Genomic DNA, 6,509 nt, shown 5'->3' on the forward strand with positions numbered 1-6,509 from the left:
GTAAAGTGAGCCTCTGGCACCCATGATCACTTTGATACTGGAGGGAATGACCACACACGTTTAACTCCACTCTCATAGGACCTCAGTACAAGGGGACCTACCCCATCCTCTTTCGTAACCAACTAGCTCCTATGTTGCATTTAGTCATTTTTTTAAAACATTTTTTTAAAACTGGCAGTTTTGTTTTCTCACCTAATGAGAATTCCAGAGGCAGGTGGTTGCTGGCCTTGGTTCAGTGGCTCAGTGATATCAGGAACAAAGTTTCTGCTATTTTCTTGGCTTTCCTTGTGGTTACAAGATGGCTGTTGCAGTTCCAGCCATCACATCTAAATTCTAGGCAGCAAGAAGGATGAGCAGAAAGGTAAAGGTAAGTGCCAGCTGAGTCCTCTGCCTTTTAAAGCTTTCCCAGAAAGCCCACCCAAGGACATCTCATTTGTCAGAATAAAATCACACGGCTGAAACCAAGTTACCCTTAAACTGAGTTCTTCTGCCGAGTTTAAGATTAACCTCTCTATCAAAAATTTTGTTCCCTTTCTTGTCCCAAACTTGTTCCCCTCAAGATTGAGGAGTATCAAAGTAAAGGGGGAATTAAAACCACATAGAAGACCCTGTGTCCCTGTCCTTTGTAGTAAAAGGCTTTAGTCTCTCAGGTCTCCCCTGAGTCTCAAAAGGCTGGCTCAAGAGTTAATGATCAGGGAATGTGAAAGTGTAGAAACAAAGAGTAGCTTTTGGGCCAGGAGACAGATAACAATTTGGACTATAGACCAGCCATATCACAGAGTCACTGAACTCTCAGTTCCCTGAAAGATAGAGATAAGGGCCTGACACATCTTCCTAAGTTGTTTTTACAGGGAGCAGACCCACCAGATGGAAACTGCTGCTGCAAGCACAGAGACCACAGACCGGCTGAAACCAGAAGATTGGTGATGCTCAAAACTCAACCTTGATACCAACAAATCAGAGAACTGTGCACAAGCTGACCACACACCTGGCAGCCCCCTCCCTCACACTGCCTTTAAAAACCCCTCCCTGAAAGCCATCAGGGAGTTCGGGTCTTTTGAACATGAGCTGCCCATTCTCCTTGCCTGATGCCCTACAATGAAAGCTGCACTTTCCTTCACCACAAGCCAGTGTCAGTAGACTGGCTTTACTGTGTGGGCAAGTGGACCCAAGTCCAGGTTCAGTAACATGGCCACCCCATGTTCAAAGGAGGCTAGAATATATACTTCCTTTATTGGGTTCATTGCTGCTCCAAAATGAGAATCCTATGGGTGTATCAGTTTCCTATTGCTACTGTAGAAAAAGTTAACACAAACTTGTTGGCTCAAAACAATATCCATTCATTCTCTTTCTCTTCTAGAGGTCAGAAATCTGCCGTGTCTTAATGGGCTACAGACAAGGTGCGGGCAGGGCTGCAATCCTCCTGGAAGTCTAGGGGAGAAGGCTTCCTTGCCTTTCCCAGCTCACAGAGGCTGCTTGCATTCCTGGGTCTGTGGCTTCCTTCTATCTTGAAAGCCAGCAAAACCCAGTCAAGTCTCTTCTGAGTTTTTATCTGCCTGGTTCTCCTTCTTCTGCCTCCGTTTTCCACTGTTAAGGACCCTGAGATTGCTTTGGTTCCATCTTGATCATTTAGTATCATCTCTCATCTCAAGATCAGTAAGGAATCAAAAACATTAATTTCCCTCCGCCATTTAAGGTAATGTACCCACAAGTTCCGGGAATTAAGATATGGACATCCTTTTTGGGGGGGAGTGATTTTTCTGCCTACCACAGTTGGAAGGGAAGAAAAAAAAATAGATAACAGGTGAGGGGCCACCAGCAGCATCTACCATTTGGGTGACTATACGCAATGCTGAAGTAAAAAGTTCAATTAAATAATGCCTTTTCGCTCAGTATGACAATCTCTAGGTCTATACATGTTGCTGCAACTGGCAATATTTCATTCTTTTCATGGCTGAGTAATACTCCATTGTATATGTGTACCACCTCTTCCTATCCATTCATCTGTTAAGGGACATTTAGGTTGCTTCCATGTCTTGGCTATTGTGAATAGTGCTTCCAAGATAAGTCAGACAAATGTATGATATCGCTTATATGTGGAATCTAAAAAAAGGGTACAAATGAACTTATCTACAAAACAGAAATAGAGTCACAGATGTAGAAAATAAACTTACAGTTACCAGGGGGAAAGAAGGGAGGGGAAGGATAAATTGGGAGATTCGGACTGATATATACACACTACTATATATAAAATAGATAACTAATAAGGACCTACTGTGCAGCACAGGGAACACTACGCAATACTCTGTAATGACCTATATGGGAAAAGAACCTAAAAAAGAGCGGACATATGTATATGTATAACAGAACCACTTTGCTGTACACCTGAAACTAACACAACATTGTATATCAGATGTACCCCAATAAAAATTAAAAAAAAAAACACACACACTTTTTCCCACTTTCAACAAGATTATAATATAAAGGAATTTAAGAAACAACCCTTAAGTAGCTGATTTTTAGAGTGGAATTAGGAAACCAAGGGTCAGGAAGGTTGAGCAGCCTGTGCTAGGCTGCTGAGCAGCAGAGCTAGGATTTGAAATTGGGGGTCAGGGGTCAGGGGCATGTTGGAAGTAGAGCCTGGTTCTCTTTTACCAGGAAGCCACATCATGTTTGTATACAAGGTGGAGAAATTTTCTGTAAAGGACCAGATATTTAGGCTTTACGGCTGTTTGGTCTCTATCACACGACTCAAGTCTGCTGACAGCCACAGAGAATAGTAAACAAACAGCCTGGTGGCTGAGTTCCAACAAAACAAAAGCAGCAGGTGGACCCAGTTTGGCCCAAGGGCCTAGTTAACTAAGCCCTGGTCTAGGCAACGATATCATTGATAGTTCGTTTTATGAAACCTCCTTGAACCCTGAGTTACTGCTGAGTCATGGCTCCTGTGGAAACATGGAGCCAGGCCCCTTCACGTCTCTGGCCACACATTTTTATGAACCAATCAATACAGAACCTGGTTTTATGTGTGTTTCTGTTTGAAGACATTTGTTTAATGTATAGTTGAGTTATTAACATTGAACTCATGCCAGCATCTCTGCAGCTCATGATTGAGTAGAGCTCATCTAACACATGTGTTTTCCCCAAAAGGCACATCACAGCCTTCTTGTCCTTGGGACCCTGGGCAGCATTTCAGCATGATGCTCGAGGGCAATTTTAAACAGTAAAGTGTCCCTTGGTTCCCCCTCAGCTGGGACCGTGTGTATCAGGAACTCAAGTTTCCCACTGCTCTGGGCACATCTGCCAATGACCATAAAAGCACCAAGAGTATTGATTTGAAGTTACAGATAAATGTTAGCAAGTGGGTGAATGCACAAATATGGAATCCGCAAATACTAAGGACCAGCTGTGCATGATGTTGGTAACCAGGTTACCTTCACAACGAGAGACGTCGTATTTGACATGCTTGGTGACCGTATGACTCTGACATCACCAGTGAGAACGGACCCTGGCCAGGTCCCACCCACAGCATCTGTCAGCATCACTGGTGGGAATCTACAGTTCTGCAGATCAGAGTATTATGACACTGTGCTCAGAGGAATAGCATGTAAGTAGCCATATTATCCACAGAACTGGGATACTAAAAGCCCTGTCCAGGCTGGACCAGTGACCCATGTCCCACACGATGCCTGTGAAACCTGGTGCTAGCACAGGGCCCGAGGTTGGGATCGGGGGAACTTCATACATGTCAACCAGACAAGTGACCAAGCTTGGGCCCCCAAGCCCTGGTGTCCTGGATAATGACCCACGGTTCTAGTGTGATGTGGCCTTGGGCAGGCTACTTAGCCTTCCTGTGCCTGTTTCCTGACCTAAGAGTAGCCACCTCACGGGAGCTTTGGGAGAACCAGAGTTGTCGTCTCTTCTCATCCTGTAAAATCCCAATAAGATAAGCTATGTCTGTGCTTCTGGATCTCTCTATCTTATTCCATTTCACACTCAGAAACCAAACCTGGAGCATTGTGACCAGCTATGGATCCCACATAGTAGAAGACAAACTAAAGAGATGCCGTTCGCGACGATACGGATGGACCTGGAAGATATTAAGTGAAATAAGCCAGACACAGGAAAACAAATACTATATGATGTCATCGATATTGAGAACCTCATAAAGTCAAAGTCATAGAAGCAGAGAGTAGAAAGGTGGTTGCTGAGGGCTGGAGGGGAGGGGGGAATGGGGAGACATTGATCAAAGGGTACAAAGTTCCAGTTATAAGATGAATAAGTCCTAGAGATCCACTGTACAGCATAACGGCTACAGTTAGTGGTACTGTATTGCATACTTAGAAATTTGCCAGGAGGGTAGATCTTACATTAAGTGTTCTTATCACACACACAAAAATGATATTAGGAAGTAGGAGGAGGAAGAGGAAGAGGAGGAGAAAGAGAAGGGGAAGAAAAGAGGAAACTTTGGGAGGTGATGGATATCACCTATTACACTTAGGTGGTGATGATGGTTCCATGGGTGTTTATCTCCAAATTTATCAAGTCATGCCTGTTAAATATGTACAGCTGTTTCTATGTCAATCATACCTCAATAAAGTGCTTAAAGGTACCAACTGTCCAAAGCACAGATGAGAGTGGAGGCTCTATTCTATCTCGCGTGGTTTCAAGCTTCAGAATTCTAGCTGGTTCTGGTGGACAAGGAGATGTAATCGTTGTGTGAGGTATAAACTACAGCAAAGTCAGAAAACAGATTAGAAGAGCTGCTTCTTACAGTGGAATTTGACCCCAAAACAAAATGGCATACAACCGTGCTGCATGGTTTGGGGTGAAATTCTCTCCCAAACAGGCAAGGTCCACGTGCCAGGCTCCAAGAGAGCTGCTGAGAAGCTTGACGCTGGTCAAAATGAGACGTGTAGGGTTTTCTTGAGGACCTTTCAGAAAGTCCCCACCAAGTGCAAGGGGCCAACAGCTCAGTGACAGGCAGCAGGATGAGCCGGTCAGTTCTAAACCCCGCTGGCTGGGCCTTTGTGGCTTTCTGTGCATCAGGTGGTAATGCTGTGACCTTTCCCAAATGTGTCGAAATAGACTTTGATTAACACATTTGTACTCCTCGTAGAGACCTTTATATATACAGGGCAATCCGTTTGTTGGGTGAATACTTTGTACTTATTTATTTATTTATTTTTAATAAATTTATTTATTTATTTGTTTTTTATTTTTGGCTGTGTTGGGTCTTTGTTGCTGCACGCAGGCTTTCTCTAGTTGCGGCGAGCGGGGACTACTCTTCATTGCAGTGTGCAGGTTTCTCATTGTCATGGCTCTTCTTGTTGCAGAACAAGGGTGCGCAGGCTTCAGTAGTTGCAGCATGCTGGCTCAGTAGTTGTGGCTCATGGGCTTAGTTGCTCCGCGCGGCATGTGGGATCTTCCCGGGCCAGGGCTCGAGTCCATGTTCCCTGAGTTGGTAGGTGGATTCTTAACCACTGCACCACGAGGGAAGCACACTTTGTACTAATTTGAAAACTATTCTGGATCCATTTCTCCCATATGTTGCAAAATAGTGAAAAGTATCTCCCTGGGAACAGAGGCAGGTCAGGCCCGGGTCAAGAGTGGCTGGAGTCAGTCCTTCCGAAACTGGACAGACCGGAGAAGGGGAGGACACCAGTGGCTCTTATCAGAAGGGCGCCTGAAGGGCCCCGTGATGGAAGGGCTGGGCTCCCCTTGCTCAGATCCTGTGGCGTCTACACTGGGCAAGACTCATGCAGAGTGTACGTTCCTCAGATTGCCGTGAGGCTGAGCATGAAGGTCTGGTCCCACAGAGGGTAGAGCCCAGCCTCCTGAAGTTGGTTCAGGTGAGGTGTTCACTGTGGACCAAGCTCCTGTGCACCCATCACATCCGTAGGATGCCTTCCTCAGAGCCTCTCTCTGCCCAGGACCCTCAGCCCTGGCTTTGCCTGAGCCACGAGGCATCTCCTGAGCCTCCTGGGGACCCCAGCTGCCTGCCCAGAGGAAGCCCTGCTCCAGCACCATCAGTGCTGGCCTGAGGCTGAGTGGCTCCCTGCCCTTGTCTCTGGTACTGGTACCACTTCTTGAAACTGTTAAAATGTCAAAGGCTTGGGACCTGGCTCCCGAGCAGCTGTCCCAGGAAAGTGCAGTCCCATTAACTTGGGGGAAAATTTGGTCAACATGACCCAGGATACAGGAGCACACACTCCCCCTTTTTCCTTCTGTCTGGGGGCTGCTTTGCCTGGAGCCATCCTGCACAGCAGAGCAGGTTCACGTGCTGAGCACCTACCTGGCTGTGGCTCTCCCTGGCACTGCTTCCCTGCTGCTGTGGACTGAATGTGACCCCCGTCCCCCAAATTCATATGTGAGATGGAATTTAGAGGTAATTAGGTTTTCATGAGGTCATGTGGGTGGGGTCCTGTGATGGGATTAGTGTCCTTAAAAGAGGAGACACCAGAACTTACTTTCTCTCTCTCTCTCTCTCTCTCTCTCTCTCTCTCTCG

The sequence above is a fragment of the Lipotes vexillifer genome, unplaced genomic scaffold (genome assembly GCF_000442215.2).
Source record: "Lipotes vexillifer unplaced genomic scaffold, Lipotes_vexillifer_v1.1 scaffold1463, whole genome shotgun sequence".
Lineage (NCBI taxonomy): Eukaryota > Metazoa > Chordata > Mammalia > Artiodactyla > Lipotidae > Lipotes > Lipotes vexillifer.